The sequence below is a fragment of the Syngnathus leptorhynchus genome, chromosome 21 (assembly GCF_054491065.1).
Source record: "Syngnathus leptorhynchus isolate UIUO chromosome 21, UIUO_Slep, whole genome shotgun sequence".
Lineage (NCBI taxonomy): Eukaryota > Metazoa > Chordata > Actinopteri > Syngnathiformes > Syngnathidae > Syngnathus > Syngnathus leptorhynchus.
The window spans coordinates 3,022,859-3,048,225 of record NC_141215.1 but is presented as its reverse complement, the minus strand read 5'-3'; the positions used below and the strand labels follow the sequence as shown (position 1 = coordinate 3,048,225).

At 40.9% G+C, this 25,367-nt stretch overlaps 1 long non-coding RNA gene across 6 annotated transcripts in view; it reads right to left on the bottom strand.

Annotated features, from left to right (window-relative positions):
* LOC147040117 (uncharacterized) overlaps positions 1-25,367 on the bottom strand; it is an 81,063-nt gene that overhangs the window by 25,783 nt on the left and 29,913 nt on the right. For 4 of the 6 annotated variants that reach the window (XR_015063053.1, XR_015063054.1, XR_015063055.1 and 1 more), the window contains exons 1-4: positions 20,842-21,050; positions 20,678-20,728; positions 16,569-16,710; positions 8,045-8,174 (exon numbers count right to left, since the gene is read on the bottom strand). This is a non-coding gene — a long non-coding RNA (uncharacterized LOC147040117). Of the gene's footprint in view, positions 1-8,044; positions 8,175-16,568; positions 16,711-20,677; positions 20,729-20,841; positions 21,051-25,367 lie in introns of those variants that run through there. The other 2 variants (XR_015063057.1, XR_015063058.1) reach the window with 1 other exon arrangement.

Below are 25,367 nucleotides of genomic sequence, written 5' to 3'. Positions count from 1 at the left end.
CATCAGTGAAACAAGACATTATATTTCACTTTTATATCACAAAACAACACAAGCATTTGTTTGAGTCTACTTTTAAACACCAAAGAATTAACATTTGGAGTAGGCCGGCGAGTTGAGTACCGCTGACAGGAAGTCGGGTTCTATCGGGCAACCAAGTGGTACATTGCTCTTGTGGGCTTGCTTTAAAAAAAAAAAAACCAATGTTGAATATTATGCTAATCCTACAACTGCTTCTCACGTTTAAAATCAGTTTTGCACGTTGCGCAAGAAACAAAAAAAAACTTCAGAAAGTATGCACATATATTAAATAACTTCACAGACAACACAAATTGTGCCATTCAACTGTATGTCCTGGGAAAAAAAAAAAAAAAGCCACGGGGTGGGGGGGGGGGGGGGGGGCGAATGAGGCCATAGCGGGGTGAAGATGTGAAAACATTGCTAAACATTTTTGCTCGACATGCCGGGCTCATTTTCTACTCCAGTGCTAAAGTAGAGAAGCGGTGTAAAAGCCTTAATACATAATTCACCGCCATCTGTCCACAGCACATGTTGTGTAATAAAAGCTGTCTTGTCTCCGTCTCTCGCACTCTCGCTGCCATGTAGGAATAACTTCCACTTATTCTTGTCCCTCCCTGCACATTTTACTTGGCTACCTTTTACATGCTTGCTCTCATTGGCAGCGCCGTTTTAGCAATCGGTTTAATTAGCATTCCTCTTGACTTGTCTGATGTATTGTCTGACGCGTTTACGTGCTCTCGCCCTTTCTCCGGGTCGGCCGCGGAGGATGACGAGGCAATAACGGCGTGAAGCCAAAGTGAGGGCTGAGTGGTCGCCCGGTGATTAGTCTCCGCCAATAAACGGACGCAAAAGAGTGGAAGGCATAAGGCAACTAAATTGGACGTTGGACAGTTAGTTTTTACATGCGGGCCACACGCCATCAAGCTCCTGAACAAATCTGTCAAGCATGCTGTGCAAGAATACTTCAATAATACGGCATGTTCTAACTTCATTTATTTATTTATATGATTTTTGTTTCATTTATTTATTTATTTATTCATTTATTCATTTGCCCATCATCACTGCAAAACTTAAACGGTACTTTTTTTCCAATTAATTCTTTTTAAATCGTACCTCGGCAGTGTTTTTCCTTCAGTATTAATTAATCATTATTTAAAATTGCTTTCTTTACAAAATTACAATTATTCGTTGTACATTTGAATTTCGGTTTCAATCAATTAATCTACTGATGATCCAATCAATTAACTGGGTAAAAATGTGTATTGCATTATTAAACGACAAAATGTTTTTGTTCACTTTATATTTTGACTTTTGAGTGTGTGTGGCTTTAAAAGCCGCTCGGGTCTGACCTGGTGAGTGACGTGGGAGTCAGAAAATGAATGTAAGGAGTTGGCAATTATGAGCTCAGGTTAGCAGCTAGGTGTCAACTGTTGAGTAGCTGAATTTTCCTCATTGCACTTTATGTTCTTGATTTTTTTTTTTTCAATCAATCGTTTCTGCCCTAAATGGAACAAAACAGTACAGATCGGCAAAATATATATATTTTTTTTAAATCATCGCATTCAAATACTTTGCTTTCCAAACCTGTTGCGATGATACTTATTTTCTCGAGCGTGGCCTCTGCTATGATGCGAAGAGTCCGACTTCCCTTCTAAATGACTCTTTGATTGCACACATTTGCAAGCTGCTATCTCCTGATTGCCGTCTTATTTGGCTCCACTTCCCGGCTTTTAAGTCATTTGTTTTTCATGTATTTGCTTTTCCCTACCATCTTCCTCCATTTTATGGGTCCACCCCAATTATTTAGCGCCGAGGAGGCCAGCGAAAGGTCCGCTCGCTTGGCGAATTGGAACCATAGATCACCGCCACATATTTCCCATTCTTCTTTAGGCCGATAGCGAGGAGGTGTGTCTGTTTTAGTAAAGTGCCGCTCTTATAAATCCTTCGAGGCTGGTGCCCGGGCAAAGAGCGACACAGAAGAATCGTTGCATTGTTCTAGACCGCCAAACCCTTAAGGTAGTCTATGAAAAGGACTGGAGCTGCATACATATTTAAGAGAGAGAAAAAAAAATGATTCCTCCAAAAGCTACAGTTGAACATTTATTTTTTTTCTCCAATTTAGTTTTCTATGTAGTTATGTCTGAGGCTGTCAAATGCGGGTTTTTCTTTTTCTCGCAAATGTTTTGGAAAAATGCCTTCACCTCAAAAGGTGAAAAATGCTAATTTGCTGTTGACAGTACTTTTTCCCCTTTGAAATGACACTGCTACAGAATAAGCTGCTCAAATATTAGAATTGGACCGGTCGTTTGTTGAATGGCAATAGGAAAGTTTCAAATGGCATTATTTCAATCCTCCAGGTCACAGAGTTACGACTAAGTGATGGACGGTCGAGCCAAGCTGAATTTCCCACTTTCCTTCAAACTTTCTCAGCAAGTCAGTTTCAGCGACCTCACCCCTTAACTCTTCAAAAAGTCTAAATGTCCTGCTTTATTGCAAACCAAGCAACTCCGATGCAGCCAAGGCCAATATCGACTGCTGTTGGCAAAAGGGAATCCAACAACATCCTCTTATGCCAAAGCTCGCTGCACTGAAATGAGTCTGATCCTCCGGGTACAAGCAACAGAAGCTTAAAGCAAAACAGTTATAGATATGTTCCGGAAAAGGGCAAAAAGTCACAGATAGAAAAAGCAGAACGTGACAGAACGTCGATAAAACAAGCTTGTGCGAGCGTTTGCCCACAATGGTTGATGTCACTGTCCTTTGGACGTCTGTAATTACTAGCTGATATTAGGACCCAGGCAGCATTTCAAAATGTGCGAAATTGTTCACTCACCTCGGTTATGTGGCCTTTTAGAAATGACATTTCGAAACTGAATTAAAAAAGGAGCCCATTTTTATACGGACTCATTCAAAATGCTTTGTCTGGCTACAACTTTCTTTAACACGTCATTCTTTTTGCCGTTTGTCACTCTCCACTAAAAGTCCTTAATACTTAATGTGCTAGCTCTAATGGTTGCTTGTACCTTTCTTGATTATTTTTTGTTGTTGTTTTGTCCCATTTCTACTTCCTGCACTTGGTGGAAAGCAAACACAAAGTGAAGCTCTCCGGTTATGTAGGGGGCGGGTACCCCCTGAAAAGTTTAAGAGCACTCCAGCAACCGGGAGGTCAGTCACGACGCACGTATCTTTGTGTGCAAACACAAAGCGCTCTCGTTAACTTGTGACTCTACAAACCTCCACGGGACACGCAATACGTAGGCAGGATCACACTGGAGTGCCTGATACTGAGTATACTGAATATTATGCTTTGCGGATACTTTTAACAGTTTGTGATCAAAAAAATAAATAAAATCATGCTAGCAACATAGTATCTGTAACTAACATCGGCTTGCTAATGCTAGCTTAGTTATGCTACCGTTGCGTAATTGTATTCTTGGGAGGGATCACTGAAGTGAGGCTACGTTGACGTCTTGCTGCGGTGTTTTAAATTGCAAAGTCTTCGTTTAACACTTAATCCTATTCCGAATGTTTAGAACTCCAGTGGCTAACTTGTTTCAACTGCTAATGCTAACTGAGTATTAGGCGCGATTGTATTCTTGGGAGGGATTACTGGAGTGAGGCTATGTTCAAATTTTGCTGCAGTATTTCCACACTTGAAAATGCCCTTTCAACACTCACTCGATTCTATTTTGAATAAGTGTTGAGAACTACTCGTTTTAATAAGCAGAATAATGCCACCCAGCGATACAGCCAGTGTCAGATGTCCTAGACTTTGACACCACTGCATGAAATTCATTAAAGGTAGTCTCATGGAACATTATCCCATAGCTGGTGAGAGGCAAACAATTCACCAGTCTGAAACATTTGAATGTACTTTCAGTTCATGCAAAACATTATTGAAAGTCGAGTGGGGGATTGGGGTTGGGGGGGGGTTCCAATTTTCTCCATGGAGAAGAGAGAGGTGATTTGGGGAAAGATTCCGATTGAAAGGTAAGATTGCTTGCGAAATCAAACGCAGATGATGCATACGCGAGAAAATGACTCGACGCCAGACGTGTGCAAGGTAAGTCTATTGGTACTGGGGAAAATTGAAAAATGAAAGGGGTGGAGGGAAGAAAGAATTAAGCCAATACTGAGCAGAGACACACAACTCTGATAAAAGTGGCCCTGTTGTCGAAAGCATTGTTTGGAAAGAAAGTAGCCCAAAGCAACCAACCTGGAAACTTTACGGACTACACAACACAGACCTATTTTGAATGAATACAATTTACCACCAATCTTAGTCCTTGTGTTGGTCACACATTCTAAGCATGTATTATTTATTTTTTTATTCCCACCCCTTCCCTCCTTATCTTGTCCACTATTGTGATGAAAAATGCAGTGAGGCCAAATGCAGCACTGCCAAACTGGGCTAAATTTGTATATTGACGCAGCCTCTGAAGGGATTTATGAATAAGTCATTAAAGGCATGTAAGGAGCTCAAATGTCGCCTTGAAACCACAGAAACAGAATGGTTTTGTTTGTTGGTGTTAAGTAAGACTGCCCTGGTGAACGAATAAACAGGGAATGAGGTCAAATGCTTATGGAATGAAATGTGTCACGATGAAAAATGGATCCCTATTTCTCACTTTAGTGCATTTACCAACTGTAGAGTCATCGGTTTGTTAAGATTCATCATTCGTGACTCCACTATATCCAAAATTCTGTCTCGAAAACACCATTTTCAACTATTGAGAGAGGGTAAGGAATGAATCACTGTACCAAAAATGTTTGTCATGACCAAAAACAAATTTGCACTAAATCATGTACTGAACAGCATGGGACCTAAGATTGAACCCTGTGGGACTACAAGTATCTCATGAATGGTAGAAGAGTGGTGGCCCAGTTAAATTTATACCATGACCACAAATGTAACTGAAAACATCAAATTTTAGTCTATTTGAGCTTCCTCAAGAATTGCACCCTACAATATTGTACTTTAGTATAAAGACAAACAGAAATAATAAACAGGCTCTACTAAGACAAACTTCTGTGGTTAAAAGTTTTTGAATAAAACATGTCACACATGAACAAAAAAACCAAGCAGCAAGTCATAATGTGTCACTACACCGATCTATCAAAACTATTCCCACAATGCAACAGTGACTCAAATTCAAGGCCGCTCGGTCAATGGAGCTTAATTGAAAACACAAGGATGTGTTGCTAAAAAAGTAAGATGGCACCTTTCTGTAAGTTTTGTTTACTTTCACTCAACGCGTTTCCTCGCTCCAAGCGTGAATAATTGTGTGTGTCGGGTAATGATGGCGGAAATAGGATGGCAGTGTGCTGGACTCACAGTGTGAGTCTAACTGATACGCTGACAAATAGAAAGCGTATTAGAAAAGACAGTTTTTCACCTCTGGGTGACCTGAAAAAAATCTCTTCAAAGCGTGCCGCTTGTAATACTTAACTTTTTTTTTGTAGTTGTTAGCTCCAAAATGTCATCTTTGTGAGTTGCTTTTCTGACCACATGGGCTTTTTTATGACAAGTGGTTTGATATTTACAATCAAGTTAGTGACTAATTTGCGAGGAAACGTCTTTAATCGATGTTAAATGTCAGGATGAAAAATAAGGAAAGCTCCTGTTGGCGATTTGTGCAAGTTGTGACAGCTTGATATAGCGGCGGAGTTCAATTATTCAGATTTGTCATCGTCTTGCCAAGCTTGTTTACATATTCTGCCAGGGACAATGAAGTCCCTTCGGTGACACACACGCACACAACAGTTGTTTGACAGTTTTCGGTGTTGTTTACCGAGATATTTATGTTGTTAAGTATGGATCGGTGTTATTGAAAAATAAATAAGAAAATAACAATTCTGACTGGCATATATTCTTTATCATCTGCAAAGACCATATATTACTGCAGCATACTGAGGAGCTCCATGTCTGTATTGTTTTAGCAGCTAACAATCAGTGATTACACCATTTGAGATTTGCATTCATGTCTTGACTTCCCTTACGTGATTAGCTTGGTTTTTTTTCCCCGCAAACAACATAATGTTCGATTATCGTTTTTTGGTATTTTCCGTGTGGTTTTTGCAATATTGCCCGAGTCTACATGACAACTTGATCGTTACATGTGGAGATATTAGCTATCAGAAATAAAGTATGTTGCAGGGATGCCTGGGATATTGTGATGTATATTGAATAACCGCGTCGTCAAATCGATGAACCAGCAAAAAAAAAACTGAGAAAATGAAGGCAACTGGAGTAAAGGTGCTGTCGAGGGAGGAAGTAATCGAGCGTGCCAGTACGAGATCAAACAACATAGATGACAACAAGCGAGAAGAGAAATGCGAGAAAACAACACGTCTTGATAGTTGGAATAACAAAAATAAATCAACAAAAATCCTTCAATAAATCAATCAATCTATCTCAAACCAGAGAATGACAAGAATAACAAGGCAAAGTGACGTTGGCTTTTTGGGGCTTAAATAAAATAAGGAATTAAGACCGCTGCTGGCTTTTTGAATAACATCTGCATACTTGAATATTGCAATTATAATAAAAAAAAAAAAAGGAGCCGTGAGGGTGGTGGGTGAGAAAGTTGTGGTGGACGTCTGCACGTCACGGTTGGCTGCCGAGCGCTATTGATGCAGTGCGCCGGGCGGAGGGGGGGAGGGGGACACAATCTTGTCATGTGCCAACATATTGCGCGTTGGAGCCGAAGCACACCGACTGCTAATGCCATCCTTCGCTTCGGGAATGACTATTATCAGGGTGGGGAGGGGGATGACGGGCAGCGGGAGCAAATAAGAGAAAGGTTGTGATAAGAAAAGAAGGCTAGGCAAATGAGGAAAAACGCTCGTTGGCCAGGAGAAGAAGCGCTCCGAGGACGGCGCAGGTGAGCGGGAAGAGGACGGAGAGTACAAAGGGGAAGGTCGGGAAGTGCGCGTTGAATCATAAATGCGAGCGGCGCAGGGTTTTTGTGCGCTCGCCTGCGGCGTGGGCGTCTGCATTGATGGGATCTGGCACGCGGGGAGCACGCATGGCGGATTAACCTCCCAAAACGCGTGATGCAACCTCGACGTAACATTCGAGCGTTTGGAAGATTTTCTGATGGATTCAAAACGCACACGCTTTGGGTAGCGATGCTGCAATTGGCGCTAGCTCGTGTAGCGTGTGGAAAGCAGCTGGGTAAAAACTAAAGGGAACTCAGTCTTGGATTTGAGCTAGTCGGCCTTCAACGAGGAAATTTGGGGGGAATTTGACGCTAGCGTGATGAAAGTCGAGGTCGATTGATTGATGATATCGTATTTTTAGCATGATACAGCGGTTCAAGCACCTTGTGGTATTTTATATTATTGCGTAATAACTCTGACTAGTCAACCATACGGATCTATATTGACAAAGTTAATTAATCGCTAATCGCGTGTTCCGAACTGACTCAGCGATCCGCTGTACTTGACTTGTTGACTAGTCGACGAATCGGTTCAACACCTACGGTAGTCGACTGGCGTGTTTACTTCCAAAGTTAACTTGAAAGAAAGTTAAAATGCAAAGAAGAAATACTGTACAACAAGGAGGGAGGGGGGGGGGGGGGGGGGGGAGAAAAGATGAAAAAGTATTGGATGTTGAAAGGCTGGGAATGAAAGAGAGAGACAATCAAGAGTGGGTAAAGACAGACACAATATGAGCTGACCGACAAAGGGAACAATTGTAACAAGGCTGAAAGGATGGCAAACGCTCCGGGATGATGAAAGTCAGGCCGAGGAGTAAGTAGAGTGAAAATGAAAGTCGAAAAGACATAAAAGTGCGAGAAAACTGATGAAGGCTTAACCAGGAGAGAGAGGCAAAGCACGGAGTTGGGCAAGAAAGGTCAACGGAAGAAGAAGTCGGGGCGCCGGATGGTTGATTTGACCGAGCGGCCGAGTTGCGGGGGCGTAAAGTGGGAGGGGAAAAAGTTTGGAGCTCCCTTTTAATGCCAATTTACAATACAGCCGGAATATTCTTTGGAGTTGTTGAAGAGAATACAAGCAGACTTACGTATTGCAGCGGCGCCAACGAGGTAGGAAGATGCAGTGTGGTTGCTTTTCTGGTCTTGCTTGGTCAGACTTTTCACTGGTGGCCGGAATCCGTCACATGAGACCCGTTTTGACTACAGCTGTGACACTTCCTGCAAAAAAAAAAAAAAAATTAATTAATTTTTTTTAAGCTCATCATTCACTGCCATTGACGGCTATAGACGTCAAAGATCCATACCGATAATGAGTAAATGAAAAATGTCTTGTACATAAACACAACTATATTAGTATTCATTATTTCATAGCCTACATTCGTATATAATTTGTACATATATATATTGCTGAGAGACAAAATAAGTATGTAGCGAAGAAGCTAGGTTTAGCCTGGGTTGTTAGCAAAGACCTTATGTATCCATATATGCACAAAATCTGTAACCACTCATTTTTAAAGGTAATGTCATGTTTTTTTTGGGGGGGGGGTCACTGTTTCCTTCAAACTATGATGGGCAGTTATAAACATTTCATTCATATTTGAATTGTGGCGGAATGCTGTGAGCGTTATTCAAAACATTATCTTTTCGACATAATATTCTGTTGCTCCAGAGACAAAGACGCAGTTTTCCTCACATGCAAGACCTTTTTTTTTTTTTCCCATCAAACATATCAGCTCACTAAATCAAATATCCTGTGACCTCCTTTGAGAGGAATGAAACAAGATCGCAAATGTTTCCAGTTCTTTCATATTGCAATAAGGCGTTTTTGAAGCACTATCTTTCCATTATGAGCGAGCGAGACGTGAAGCGAACCAAATCTTCTCTTAGCGCTTTAGCGCGCTAACATTTTTGGGTCTCGGTGAACTGCGAGCGGCAGTTCGGCGTTAGCTCTCCTGCAGACGTCTCCTTAATGATCCCATGTTTGTCCTTAGCCGGGGAAGTCCGTGAATGAGCATGAATAATGGCGCCCCCGAGCCGGCAGCTCGCTTGAATGGAACGTGGCCTCGCTGTGAAAAGGGTCACCTAACACGCTTGCAGATTGTCTACTCACATACAATTTATTTTGTACCTAACGTGATTCATGGCCATGCAGTCGAGAAAGAGGACAATTATAAAAGCATGTGTAGTATGTTGCCTTTTTCGAGCAATAGCTTTAGAAAGTTCGAAAACGTTATTTGGAAAGTTTATAATGAGATACAATGGAGAGCAAGTTCTCTTTTCATTCAAGCAGAACGACAAGGGAACCCGCTCCCAGTAATTCAATTTCTAGAAATGATTTGTTACCTTTATTCTGATTATGGAATCCTCATATAAAAAAAAAAAAAGTAATAGCATTTTGACCGAGACTCTACAACTGGCTATGCTGCTTAAAGCACCTCGTTTTCATTTGTGATCAGGTAGCGAGGAGAACAAAAACATTCTACTCAAAATTGACCAAAACTTTTATTATTTTATATATTTTTTTTATTTATCTTATGTTTTTCATTTATTTTCAAATATTTTTATATTTAAAAAGAAATAAAAGATATTTATTTTAAATATTTTTATATTTAAAAAGAAATAAAAAAATACATTTAAAAATATGTATATTTAAATATGTCAAATTTGTAACAGTATAATGTAGGGCCGTCACTATCGAACATTTATAGAATCGATTATTCTAGCCTTTATCTATCGATTAATCGGATACATTTTTATGTCGTTCTTTTTTCAAGGTAAAATCAATTTGCAAAAATATCTCATCGGGTCAGATGCTTGACTGAATAACCACTCGACTTGACACAACAATATGATTCTTCCCGCTGCATCATTCTTGCTCTTTTTTTTTTTTCCCCCCTCTCAGTGTGTTTTCCCACTTGAGGCTTTGGAGATGAACACTCGTGATTGGCCCCACGATTGCGCCCAGTCCGGGCATAATTGCTCCATCCTCCGACTGCATGCGCGGCTAAGCCTGTCTAGGATCATCATTTCAATTTGCTCGTAGCAAGGTTGTCAACACTCCAGTGTTCCTGGGGGGGCGCGCTTCGCTTCTGACCCGCCGACTAGTTGCTAATCCCGTTACGCCGCCGGAGATAACGTAACAAAAGGTTGATACGGTGAAGGCAAACAAGATGAAGCTCAGCTCTCCCTGCTAACATCATCACAGCGTGAGATGTATTAGGAAAAACATTTGAAATCTGTTAAATCGACAGCGGAAGGGCCACTTTAGCGTTAAACGGGACAAATATATACATTACACGAAACAAGAATATAAACGAGGGAGCTGTCGAGATTTATCGATGAATCGGTAAGTAACCGATGATCAAATTAATCAACTGTTGCCATTTTTGATTTTAGGATTGTCAAAATCTACTAATGTCAACCTCTCAACAGTAAATCAGTCACTGTTTTTTGGGGTTAGTAAATTTATTTATTTTTTCCGACAATGATTTGAATCCACTTTGAAAGCAAAGCACTGAGAGCCACTGGACTTGTTTGTTCTGTTTATATTGTCATGCAGCAGAAGCTGAAGAAGATCCTTATGCCCTCCATGGGTTGTATGTTATACGCTGTGACAGATTTCCGCGTATGCGTGCGTTTTCTTTGTGTCTTTCTGCGAGCGTGCTAGCAGTTGGTAATGGGGTTGGACAGATTATGCTGCAGCCATTGTTGTCATGTCCCTGTTTTACAAATGCCTCTCCCCGGGACATATGAAGAATGAGAAAATGCAGTGGTGACAGCCAATCCCTCATCTTTATCACTTGTCATGTCTTTCTTTTCTTTTTTTTTTGTGGAGGAATTTGAGGATTTTTAACAAGAATATTAGTGTTTCCAATCCCACGGTCATCTCCTACTTTGTGACCAACAAACAGGAAAAAAAAAAAAAAAGAATTATCCACATTGGCTGCCAAGCGACCGTGAAGAAAGCACTGGAACGATGCACGTGTGCGTTGTTAAAGCGTCGATAAAGACCTTGACACTGAACAAATACAAAAAAAAAACAAAATGGTGCCCGCTCATACAGAAGATCCAATCGATCCAGTGCTTCCTTCAGTATGTGGAGAAGTAATGAAAAAACAAGCGTTACAGCAGAACGCTGATAATAGCGCATCTGTTTTACACCTTCACTCAATAATCCGCTCATTTTCTTCCCATTATCCCAGTTAGGGAACTTGGGCAGCGAGAGAGATTTATGATGTATTGTGAGGCTCAGACATCAGCGAGGTGGCAGTTATTACGCTATGTAAACATAATTGCGGAATGGAAATATGACTTGTTGCTTTGAATAATGCATTACTGCCACCTACAGGATTGGAGACAATTTAAATATTTTTTTTTACTATACTGTATAATTTATTTAAACAAAATTGTTTTTGAGTCAGAGAAATTCATTCGAACATCCACCGTTATATTTACGATACAATACGTAAAAATAAATCCACATTTTAAACCTTGAGGAGGTTGTGGCGAATTCGTAGGATCACTTGCGGTTTGTCGTAACGTGTGGTAGCGCTTCGCGGCGCGTAACGAGTGAAACCGCCCGGGTCGTTACGCATCTGATCGCGTCGGTTTACATAACGTTCGCTTTGCATATCTGGTGCATCCCCCCCGTCATGTTCGTCTGCTCGTTATCGCATTATGCCATCAGTCAGTCAGTCGTCACTCAGCATCTGTTTCCCTCACACACACACACACACACACATTCACAAGTCGGCGAGTCAACACCATTAGATGGCAAGTCCGTCACTGGCTTGCCGCCTGACACTTGTCCGATTCATCCTTGCCAGTCGTAATCAATCAGCGTAATCCGACGATTGTTCACGATGCAATGTGGCATGTTTTGTGGGGGCTAATGTGGCCTAAGGAGCATAAAAAGGCGTCATCGACATACTGACTTAACACAAACATGGATAACGACGTTACACACTCCCGGTTCTCATTAACGGGATGGCGTCAAAGCAGGTCATTAAATGGAATAGAAAAAAAACAAAAAAAACATGACAGCCTTGTGTATGTTTTTGTTGCTGTACGTATGTCAAACAACAACATTAAGAAACACCTGAACAATCTAACGGTGCATCAAAAAGTCAGCTTCAACAAATACGATTGTGTATTTACTACACACCGATGTCTGCTAGCTTAATGCTAATCCTAGTCAATGTTTATTAATCAAACAAAATTCTTACCGTAATTATTGTTTTACACAATCACTTGAACACAAATAGTGCAGCAACACACCTGTGTGTAGACAAAGAATATCACAATACTCAAGGGCATATATTCTTTATCCTCTGTGACAAATGAGTGTGTGTATGTTTGTACTATACTGCCCCCAGGTGGAGAAAGACGATTCAACTCATACAGTTTCTCCTTCACATCTGGTGATGACACTATGTTGACACTCAAGGCAGTGTATGTGCTTTCCATCAATGACAGCGCGTGTGGTCTCGGTAGGCAGGTCGGCATCGACGTGTTTGCCATCATGTCACGGACCAGCGATCCGCCGTCTGTGTCATCAAAATCGAAACTACGACGGGCCCCTCTCCTCCGATTGTTTCCTCTCAGCTGAGCCGCCAATCAAGCTGTCTGTCATCATTCCGTCTCACCTGAGTTAACATGTAAACTCACAAGACCACAGTAAATATTGCCGCATTTTTTTTTTTTCCCTTTCTATTTTTTGTCTTCTGCCCATCCTGAGCTACGGACCTCAATACGTGTCGTGTCGGAAAGAATAAAAGCAAGAATCAGTTTGGCGGAGGCGGGCTGATAAAAATGAGATGAGAAGAGATGCCACGAGACACATTGTCACCGATGCGGCGTTTTTTTTTTTTTTTTCTCCCCCCCCTCTTCACAAGGTCCCATTTGCAATAAAATGCAATATGGCAGCCTATTACAAATACAAGGCTGCATATTGCACAGGAATAATTTATGAGGCTTGAAAGCTTATACTGGGCATAAAATGTGAATTAAATATCCACATTATGACTCATTATTGGCCTTTGTTAAAGAAACTTAACACCGCCGCTGCATGCTAGAGGATGCGTGCTTATTACGTGAAAAGAACAACACGGCAGGCTGCAAATTAAATACATCGAAGGTAAATGACCAACTGCTAAGTACGCCTAAATATGCACTTATTGTTTTTCATCAAGTTATATGATTGTAATTTGTGGCCTAATCTTGCTTTCTTTGCCTACAATTGTTTTTTTTGTTTTTTTTACAAGTCATGTAGGGGTAATTCATTTTCTGCCTAGCAACAGATGACCACAAATTGTGTTGGTCCATCAATTCAGTACATTTATTGCATATATTTGGAGTCTGTTGTTTGTCATCTTAAAAGGAACGCACCGGTAGCACATTTTACTTAGCGATACCGCCGTTAGCCGCCGATGCTAACGTGCAATTAATAAACACAACAACCCACTGGTTGTTAACGAGCTTCATTTGCGCCGTTTTTTTTCCCTGTGATTACGGGAATGCAGCACAGTCGCCGTGTTATTTGTTGCCTGGGAACCAAACAAAGGCAATGGAGAAAGATGTAAAAAAAATAATAATAATCATAAAAAATATGAAGGTTTTTCTTCAACAGCTCAGCTTCGACAGCTGATGAAAGCAGTGGCTTTTGACGACTTTATTTGTCAAGAAGAGAAAGGAGGAGTGACTTGTGTATGTGTGGTTGTTAGGCGACGGATGACGCATGTGCATCTTGTTGAAGGTGAATTTCGACTTGAAAGACCCAAAGCGAGGTATTGTACGTTTTGTTTTTTTTCCAAAGCGCACAGAGGGACGTTAATGTCAAAGTAACACTTTTTAGTAGTGAGACACTTTTACAACTATGTCAATGACAATTCATGATCGTATTACTTCCCGAGCAAACTTTTAGTATTCTCCAATCTTGTTTTTCTGACCAATTTACCACCCCTACAAAATCCTGTTAAATTTCCAACTCCGTCAGCATTGACAAATTCACGATATGGCCAAAGTTCTTTTTTTAACTTTGCAAATAGGCTTTTTAGCCCACTCAGCATCATTCTTTCTTTGTTTATCTCCGTTTCCACAGAAGGCAGGCTGACACGGATCCAGACCTTCTAAAAAAATAAATAAATAAAAATAGAGCTGCTCTCATCCCACTCTGATTACACACATCGGTGGCGGGTGCCAAAAGGATCTCTGGGAGGAATATTTTATGTGAATTATTATGTACAGCCGGTAAAAAAGATACGAGCCCTTCTTACATTTTACATATTTGTGACTTTGAGTGTGTGTGTGGCTTGAAAAGACGAGATTGGTGAGTGACGTGGACGCTGCGTATGAATTTGCAGTTTGCGCTAATCGAGTTAGTCAATTAATCGTTTCTTGATTAAGTGTGAAATAAAATGCCTTAATCAGTCATTTAGGCCATTATTTTGTATATAAACAAGCCCCAGCCATTATTTCTCTCGCATGAGGTCAACTGGGGTCAAAATGCAGCCATTAGGGGACTTTATGTACTCGGGAAGATGTGAGAAATTGCGTTTGCCTCTTGGCTTGTTTAATGTTCACATCATTGTGTATATGGGTCACACATCCAGTGGACATAAGCATAGTGACCTCATCATTATTTTATTATGATTTTAATGCTGGCTTTGCGCTCCGGGCAATATAGGCACATACGCAATCTTTATAATGTTCTCTGCCAATGATTGGAAAAAATGTTTGTGTTTAAAAAAAGAAAAAAAAGAAAACTCATACAAATTTCGGGGATTATTATTTAACAACAGAATTATAATAATTTTTTTTGCAGATCTCATCAATCCCATTCGGGCTTTTCGGAGTTGAATCCATTATTAAACGGCGTGAAGTCAGATTTGTGTATAATTTACAATCATGCCTCAGAGCGAGCATTTAGCTCAGCGGTCGGTCGAGTTCACTTTCGCGTGGCGCTAATGAATGGAAAATTCACAAAAATGTCCGTGGATATGACGCTTTGAATGTGCTTCCAGATAAATTGCGCAACGTGAGCACGTTGGATGTGATTTGTACATGCAAAGTGACACATGAAGCCTATTATGCATCCGTAGCCACACACTCTGAGTCACACACACACACACACACACGAGACTCATGTGTGGCATACCATCTGCGTCATGAACAAGGAGTCTTTGCGTTACGACCCCCCCCCCCCCCCCCCCCACGACACACAGCTCCTTCCCGAGGGTTTTCTTCCCTGTTATGTTCGACACCTTCTTCTTCTTCTTTGGTGACGACATGAGAGCTACTCAGACTCGTCCTCCGTGCGCCTGAAGTGTCTTTGTGCGGTCCCGCGTGTGTGCGGAGATCACATCTTCTACCTGTGCCAAGCGTGTTTCCGCAGCGCGTATGAAAGTGAAGTACTGCGCCCGTATTGTCGGGGGGGGTGAATAAATATTCAGCCATCGCCTTAGATGTTACGTCACGTCGTCCGTGAGGATCAATTTAAAGCCGGGTAAACATGACGCGAACGAGGGAGGACTTGTAATTGGGAAACTTTTTTTTTTTTTTTTTCAGCAATCTAACCGGATTTAATTGACAATTTTTTGCCGCAGTCATGTTGGAGAGTTGACGCAAGTTTACCGCCAGTGTGTCTGCTATCCATTAGTCACGTTGCACTGAGGTGGGCGAGGACACGAGATGGCAGCCAAATTTTTTGGCAGGCCGTTCAGGTGGATTGATAACACGCGAGACTCCTCGGGCTGCTATAAATATGCAAAGTAAAGACGTTTGATGAAAACTAATCAAATGTCATTTGAGACGAGCCGCGGTCGCGGCTGTCTGTTAGCGTGAGACGGGAAGTGGCGGCGCTGTCGGAAAGCGTGAACTGGACTGACCCCCCCCCCTCGCTTGTAACATCACATCCATTTAAGATGAAATTAAAACGCTCTCGACTCATCTCGCTTCCTGTTTGATGGCTTACAGAGATGTTGCGGTCAGGCGGGTCATGCAAAGGGCAGTCAAGGTGCTATGAGTTGAGGAGCTTCATCTCAACAAAAGTCATGCTCTTGCGCCACACTGCGGCATCCAGCTAACAAAGATCTTAGTTGAGTAGCTTCATTTAGACAAAAGTAGAGCTTTGAGGCCTAAGCCTATATTGAGAAAAAAAAAAAGTTGAGTAGCTTCATTTGGACAAACGTAGTGCTTTGCTGACTACATGCGGCATTTTCATCTACGTTGATATGAGTGGAGCGGCTTCATTTAGACAAAAGGAGTGGCTTGCTTCAATATTTGAGTTAAGGAGCTTCTTTTGGACTAAACTGAGGCATCTTCATGCCACAAATACCTAATATTGTGAACAAACCTTGTTTTTTTGGCACAGTCTGCTCACTTCTCCAGAATCATATTCAAAATCCCCCCCCCCCCAAGAGCTGTCACAAAGACGAATGGCTAAGCGACATCCATCGATGGCGCGTTCATACTTTTTTTTTAATTATTATTATTATTATTTTAAAAGCAGCCATACTGCAAGCAGTCTAAAGTCATCCCGGGCAGGAAATAGAAGTCTGCTAATCTTTAATGCCTCTCAGCAACTCCGGACACCCTCCCCAGACAATAGTTTACCTTTTTTTTTTCTTTTTTCTTCCACTGGTGATTTTTGCTGAATCTCCAGAGGAGTGTAGACGGACATTATCCCACATGGCGAATTGCTGGCTCCCGCTGAGGGCGACTGTTGTACCCACACGAGCTCTGACATTCCTTCAATCTGCAAAAAAAAAAAAAAAAAAGAATCACTCACCATTTGGAGATGGATGAACGGTTAGATTAACATTTAGTACTTTGGATCTCGTGGACATGGTCCATAAGGGACCGCCTTTCTACTTAAGTCCACTCATCGCATGGGGTAGATTGCAGGACTGGAATTTTGGACGCTGTCATGAGCATCGAGAAGAGAAAGGTGCTGATATCCTAAATGGACAAGGAACATCTGGTACGCACTCTGACTACCAATGGTGAGGAGTCAAGCTTTTCAGGATCGATGACGCTAAGTCCTCTTGGCTCTCTTTCAAAAGTTTGGGAGGGATTTACTGCATCACAGGGCGGAGCGGAGCACGAGGAGCGGCCCACTCGCCGACACCCTCACTGTGACAAATGTGTCGTGGTCGTGGACATGTGATTCATTGCAACAACAAAAAAAATGTCGCCTGTGTACTTTCAGCGGCAAAGAAAAAAACAAACATTTTTTTTGAAGGGGGAGATTTCAAATTATTTTTCTCGTGTGTAAAAAAAAAAAAACGTCACTCACCTCACTTTTCGATTCGAAAAATATTTGACAGCTGCAGCTCGATAAAATCATTTGTAATTGGGAGTGTGTATGGTTATTTTTTTCCTACTACATCAAGCTGCTTTAATAAAATCCCTATCATTTATTTATGCCATACATATCCCATAATATGTGAACATATTGCAAATTGAGAAAATATGTGAATGGGGGGGGAATTGACAAATGCAGAATGGAAAAAGCAGGTGGGGGAAGCCTACATTACGTAATCCGATGGTGTTGCTGCTTTGAAATAGAAATGGATGTGCATAGCATGTCTGCAGTACCCACTTGTACAGCAACTTACAGACAATAATGCTCCCACAGCGCCATCTGTTGGTTGCTAGGGGAAACAATATATTGTGCATTCATGTGGAGCAATTTCTTTTTTTTTGACAAGTCGTGAATTTAGGTGCTTACATTATGACACTTATGTATAATTCAGAGAGCGTGACAGCTAATGGAAGATTTTACCCGGTTTGCATTCCAAGTAAGAAGAGAGTCAATTACTAGAAATGTGACACATTCGTTTCAAACTGGAGTGTTCTGTTTTACTTTGACATTTTCAGTTTCTACTCATTCGCTTCTGGCGCAAAAAAAAAAAAAGCACTCACGAATCGATAAGCACCCATTGATCAAGAGGCCATTAAACGCTGGAGATTAGATGGAAACGTTCCTGAAATTATCGACTGCACCAAAGAAGCGACTAAAACAAAACCAAAAATGAAAACGCTGAAGGAAATCAATGTTTATGTCACCCAATGGACGGGAAGCTACAAAAGCTTGTGAAGAAAGAAGATCCATTTGTCATCATATATTATTGAGCCTTTTTAACAACTGCTGCTCTGCGCGCTCACAACAATCCGAGACGAATTACATTATCGTGACCATCAAAGTCCGTCGCTCGTCATTTTCTTTTTGGTAGCAATAAAAGTCAAATCTTTTGGTCTTTGCCTGCTTCTTTTGAAAATCCAAATGAAAGTGCTATTTTGGTTGCCTGACCTGTGCGACAACTTTAACAATCCCGTTTGCCGATCTTGCTTCATCAGCGTTTCATTGTTTTTAATTAAACTCATGAGCAGTATATAAAAAAAATATTTTAGATGTACCGATATCTCTTCTACGAGCAAGAACATTCTTTCTGATATAAATAATTCACCAGTCTGTCAATAATTACCAGGAAGAATGATTGAAGATTTTTGGGGGAGTATCGGTGACTGGTATCGGAAGCCTCTGCGAGAACCCGATACCAAACCGATAGCGATACCTGGTAGGAGTCATCGCCCATCCCAAATATAAATATCGCAAACGCGCTTTATTTGCTCGTTTTAAAACTGATCCACAGACCAAGGAGAATTGTCCAGAAGGTCCAGATAACCACATCAGGCCTATCTGAACGAATCTGGTGACATCACTGCTGCGATCATTTTTTTCTCTGCCGTTGAGGGGAAAAAAAAAAAAAAAGCTCCAAACATGCGCTCAGCATCTTGTGATTTCCAACCATGAATCAGTGACCCCCGTTCACAACATAACAAGAATTAGCATAAAGTTACACAGCACACATGTATTCCCCCGTGAGGAAACGTCACATGACCGCATGAAAGCTCGTTCCCAAGGGAGACACGAGCTGCCTTATAATTGGCGACAGCCTTCAAATCTAGACTCCAATTGAATTTCGATTCTTTCCTTTATTAAAATGGCGAAGGGAAAGCCGCTCGGATGTCCGCAGCCAGCCACCCGCTTTGATCGACTTTGCCCCTAATAGGAGCTCCACTCGCGCTACTTCTCTTTTTTTCCCGATCCTTTATACACTCCAACACTCCAAATGACAGGAATTACTATTTGAAAGACATCTACAATGAGGCAGGAGTCACACAAAATGACCAAAAATTGTCCTTTTGAAAGTGGCACCAATAACCGAGCATCAAAAGGGGAAAGGACCTGCATTACACTGGCCACTACATTAGGTACACCTCCATTCATTTGGGTCTGACAAAAAAAAGTTAAGAAAATGAAAATTATTATTATTTTAATCCAAATGAAAAATTCAAATCCATTACAATGGTGGTTGCTTAGCAGCAGGATGCCACAAGATGGCAACAAAAGCAAAAAAAAAAAAAAGGCAGGGCTTTACTTTGAGCACAAAAATAGAGAAGTTATATTCCTTAGAAAGCCGATTAATCGGCGATATTATAGAACGCGGTAATCTGTCCCGTGGATTGTACCAGTGTGCCTAACAAAGCGCTTGCTACAAATGTAAACAAAACAGAATAAAACCACACGAAGCCGCTGGGATTTGAAGACAATGCAAAACCTTCATCCATTTCCAAGCACTCGAACGGCACTTAAATCCACAGACGGCATTGTTATTAAGTAAGTCTGCCACAGCGCAAATGACAACAAATGCTGTGCACGCTCACTGCAAATAAAGTATAATGGCGCATATTAGCCATCTTGCCAGGAACGATTTCATTGCGGCGCAATAAAACAGCTCACAATTAGAGAACAAAGAACAGTCTTGACAGAACGTTTGCGCAAAGTGATTATTAAAAGCCCGGGAGAGGGCAAAGGCGATTGCGAGACACGGTTATAATATCTATAACATTTATGTATGCTCATTTCCATTAGCCTGTCTTTGGAGTTTCACGCAGATGTTAGCATTAAGCTAGCAGACATACGTTATATAAAATGTCCAAACTCATTTGCTGACTCCTAAATCATTTACCAGACCCCAATTTTAATTAGTAGTCAGTTGTAGAGAAGAAAAAATATAGTGTATAATATAAAGTATAGTGTTCATACTTCACCATTTTTTATGCTAGTTTTGTTAGCCCGTTTATGGCGTTTTACACACTAAGCAATAAGTTGGTGATAAATTTGTTGTGAATAAATTTGCATCTTTGGTTTTACGTTTAGTTTGAGAATAAATTTTAACGGTGAGTAGCCTTTTTTTTTTTTAAGATTTATTTGCTATTTGCCAAAAAACTACTTGTGAAGTTCTCTACCACCATCTAAATTTTTGTTTGGAACTCAAGACAAAATACACGTTGAGTACCACTGTACTGTATATACGCAACAAAATATTTATTTTTATAAGTAACTATGCGAAAGCTGTTCTAAAAAAAAATTCCAATTTTTGTACAGAATTTGTGCCCAAAAGAAAAGAATAAATGCATTAAGCAAGAAACATGGACACGCTTCATTAGCTCTAGTGGACCACATAAAATTATGTGCAAAATAAGTCCTGTCTACTTTTCAAAGTGCCCTAATGTCTTCTGTTATGGTTGTTTGGTTTTTTCTTAGAAATATTTTCCGACTGAACATTGCCCTCTCAAACATTACCATTAATATAACAGAGAAAATGGATGGATGAATATACTCTGAAAAAAAATCGATAGAAAGTCATTTTTACCTTTACAGTCTTCATTGTTGCTTCCGGCTTTATATTTCATGAGCGTCACACCTCAAAAAACAAACATTAAAACATCAATTGCATTGTTGGAAACAGAAAAAGAATGTATTAACAGTTTCTCTTCAACAAAATGTAAAAAAAAAAGAAAAAAGATGTGCTCTTACCCATGAGGTCATCTGCTGTCAATTAATTAGCGACATTTGGATTAAGAGCAACTAAAATAGCAACCCCAGAAGGGCACATTATATCATTTGGTTGATATCTGATATGAATTTAATGTAAAATTGATAATATTGTCATTTAAACTCGATATAGGCGAAGAAACACACGACGTTGGCACTAAACACAAATTTGTGATTGATTGGACGTCATCAGCCACCTGGGACAGAACGAAGAAGTGACCACAGCTAACGGGAGTGTAGCGCCTCTAGCTGGACAGGTTTGGAACTGCATCCAGGCGCTATAAAATTCATGTTCACAATCGTCATAAAATATTTGTATTTTATTCACGCAGCAAAGCACTAGCATTAGTAATAAAATAAAATAAACATCATTTGGCAATTATTACAGAAAACATAACATTCAAATATTTAGAAATTAAAATTGAAGTGTAACTAAACAATAAAGGATATTTGTACGTTATTATCGATTAATCTGCTGTGACGACGAGCGAGTGAAATGTTATTATTATTATTATTATTATTATTATGAAAAAATATAGGGGCAGATTAGGAATCAGTGCAAATTCTAGAAAAGTTCACTTGCATCTCACCACTATAAAAAAAAGGAATATACCACAGTGATGTTTTTTTCTGGGTAATAGTTTGTCATCATGATCTCTTCTCCTCTCCTCCAAATCAAAGAAAGCTTTCAGCATCCCTTGTACTCCATCACCCGCTCCTCCCATCAGTGTGCATTTCTCCCTATTTTGATCTTCACTTCCATCTACCTTCTCTTCCTCCTCCTCCTCCCCCTCCTCCTCAATCAGTTTGCAGGTTTGAGAAGGTCAGCGGAAGATAAGTGCAATTCGTATCCGTCTGGCATCTTGCTCGCTGCAGATTGCTTCTGCCTGCCGTCACACCGGTGGACAATTCACCTTTCACCTTCACTTTTGTCTTCAATCTGCCTTTCAAAAAAGGTTGACTTGAATCCCCATGTGAGTGTAACCAAACTAAAGTGAGGTCAAATGAACTTTTGCCGATGTTAGGGAAACATTCAAATATTGCACCATGTTTTGCAATTTTAAAAATGATACATACAAAATAAACCTGAAGTCATTCTTAAATGTACCACTAGAGGGAGTACTATTGTTAACTGGCGTTTTCAGAATCTGTGTGGCCCTAATACAGAGCCTCAACGCACATCATATTGTTTCCATAGCAACCTTGTGTCGCCTCATATGCAATACACCAAGATGAGTCAAACACTTTACTGCCACCTGCTGTTTCAATGGTGTCATTTCCCTAAATAAATGACACACTTAGCCTTCGCCTCATTTGCCGCATGGTAAGCCATCGCATATTACACAAATAAGCGTCCCCCCCCCCCCCCCTCCTCTTGAATTGCACCTAACAAATGAGTTTAAATAAGGCCGTTTAAATGTAAGTGCGTTACTTCATCATTTCCAAGCGCAATCATTACCGGGGCCCAACGCACAAGTGGCCGGCTCGCTGAATTATGCATGTTTGTTTGTTGCTTTCATTACGCCAGCAGGCGTCTGAGGCAGAATAATAGAGGATTTCCCAACGTTATTATGTGGCGCTTCCTCATACTTTTCTGCTTGGAAGGATGATGAGCACTTTGGGGGCCGCATCGAGCTCCAGTGTCACGCATGGTTGAAACGGTTTCAAGTTGGTTTTCTTATTACTTGCACCGTGAGCCGTCACTTGTACTTATGTGCCATTTGGGATCCAGCTGCAGTGAACAAGCAGTATTATATTATTTGTTCAAAAATGACATGATATATCCAAGAAGCTAAGGCTCACTGGTGTGCGCCAAAAATAGCATTCATCTCGCACATGCTAATGGAAGTCTCACACTCGGCCCAAAAATGTGAGATTTTTTTTTTTCATGCATGACAAGGAGAGAGCAAGAGAGATTTTGTTGTGAGAGATTTTTTTTTTTTTTGTGCATCAGAGTTTTATGTGGGAGTTTTTAACAGCCAGCACAGTTGAAATGGACGTGTATAGTCGTCAATGGCAGTGAATGAGTTAACCACGTTTTTTTTTTTTGCTCTCTTTCTTTCGAATGTCGAATGCAAGAAGTGTGTTTGAGGCTTGATGAGCAAAAGTCGCTTCAGTCTGATAGACGTGCGTGGCTCGGTGCTTTCCGGCTTGTCAAGCGGTAAGGTAAAATTCCCAGGAGGACTCCAGAGGCCTGCTGTTAGCCTCGCCATCCCAGTGCCTGCTCGCCATTCGCTTCTTGCACGCAGGAGAACACGCCAAGAACCCCCCTCGGTGGTCCGTAATGAGCTGCGGAGCCAACACCTGCATGCGCCTCACAAAATCCATTCTGACATGCGGTCACATCCAAAAGTTGACACTTAGCTCTGTGTATGAAGGATAAAGTACTTTAGAGTATGCAAGCACATATATTGTCAGAAATACTTTCATACTTTCATAGTGAAACGGCAAAATACTATACTGTCATTTTTCGCTTTTATTGTCTTAATATGGAGCTGGAAATGATTTGGAAAATAACTATGATCGAAGTGTGAGTCAAATTTTGGGCCTTTTTTCCAAATTCTTCAGTATCACTTGCTATATTTCAAGATATTTTCAGATGTTTTCTTGTTTGAATTTGAAGTGAATTGTCATCAGTTGTCATCAAGTGTTTCTGGCGATTTAAACCATGAACCCTGACTGATGTTCATAAAAAAAAAAAATAATAATCTCTCGTGTGCGCCGTGTTGATTTTTTTGTTTTTTTTGCTCCTTCAACTGTTTCCTTGGCGGCGAGAATGAATGATGGATGACCAACATTGAGTCAAGTGAGCGAAGCTACGGAGGGTTGGGGTGCCCTCTGGTGGAGATATCTCGTACTGCCCCCCCCCCCCCCCCCTTTTTTCTGCGAGGAGGACGGACGGACGTCTTTTGACCTTAACGTGTAAACCCAATGACCGCGAAAAGACAATTTTGCCAATAAAGAACCAACAGGGTGTGTTTGAAGCAACTTTGCCATGGAGAAGTACACCTCGAGGTCACACCGTGCGTGTTGCATGTGACCTCGTCATGCAAATGAAAGGCTTGTTCAGCTTTGCCTTTGACCCGCAAAGCGGCTGTGGGGTGAAAGGTTAGGAGAAGGATGCTCAACGCGGAGGGAGGGAGTCAATTTGGTGTCGACTCACTCGAGTGCAAGCAGCCTTAATTGTGTTCATGTCGCCAATAAGTAGACGCCCCCACCGGCATCTCACACGCATTGCGCCCCTGATCACTCCAACAACAACAAAAGGCCACTTACATAAGAAAAACAGCAGATGGCAGCATATACAACTGGAAGGCCTTTTTCTACGTACAGAATATGAATCTGAATATAACAATCATAAAAAAAAATACATATCACTGAAAATGTCATTAAAATATATATTTGTACCTATTGATTTATTTACAGTTGTTTTTCTATATTTGTATTTTAAATGTAATATATCAATGATATATTTTTGATGATGTATATTTTTACATGTTCTATAATTATTAGTTTTAGGATTGATTTGGTCAAGTTTTGGTCATCCTTACCAGGCGTGCAGTCATGTTTGAAAGAAAGGACAAATTTGTTCAAGGACTAAAGCTTTGCGTGTGTACATCAATTTGATAAAGCCATGCAATTTCACTTCTATTTATGCATATGATGTTGTCACTCTCTTTCATTATGACGTTAACGGGCACCCATGCGTAGAATTACAATTAAACAAACGCATGAAATGAAACCGCCACAGCCCTCTGCGTTCCTTTTTGATTTTTTTTTTTTCACGCTGACAACACGCCCTAGTAAACTCCAAATTCCTCTCTGCGTTAATCCCGCTGTGCGTGCACTCATTCCTGATTTTTGCCTGTGTGCACGACCTTGACGACCCCCTCTGTGTTTGCGTGGTTTTTTTTTTTTTTTTATGCATGAGCACATCAATGGGAGAGGCTCTCCCCCTTTTTATCTGCACCCGGACACACGCCAACAAGCGAGATTTCTGTGGCTCACACAACAGACATGATAATTACATGTGAGATGTTGCCCTGTTGCACCTTCACTTTACTCTGGAGGTATTTCAAGGTCGAATGGAGGCTTTTATTTCCAGGATTTAGGTGAATAAATACTAGACGGGAATGTCGGCCAAGGCTTTTATGTCCTCTCGCGAGATGTGACATCTCGTCATTTAAATCCACTGCTTACGCTAATTGGATGAAGGTCAATTTAAGATATTGGCTGAAGGGAGTGAAACTTATGTGGAAGTTAGCTGAGCACACAGCCCCAATATGGCTTCTTTGGATTTGGCCATGATGGCTTATTGGAGGTCGAAGGTCACCTGTCCGTGGGTGTCCGGTTCTCTCAGCACTCCTTTTTGGATCATCATCATCATCACTATGCGGGATTATTCATGTGAAGTTTGCGGTCACAAGCTCAACGCGAATCGACGAGTACTTAAAACGTAATGTGGCCGTTTTATTTGGTCCTGAAAGTCTCTCGAATTATTGATTAAG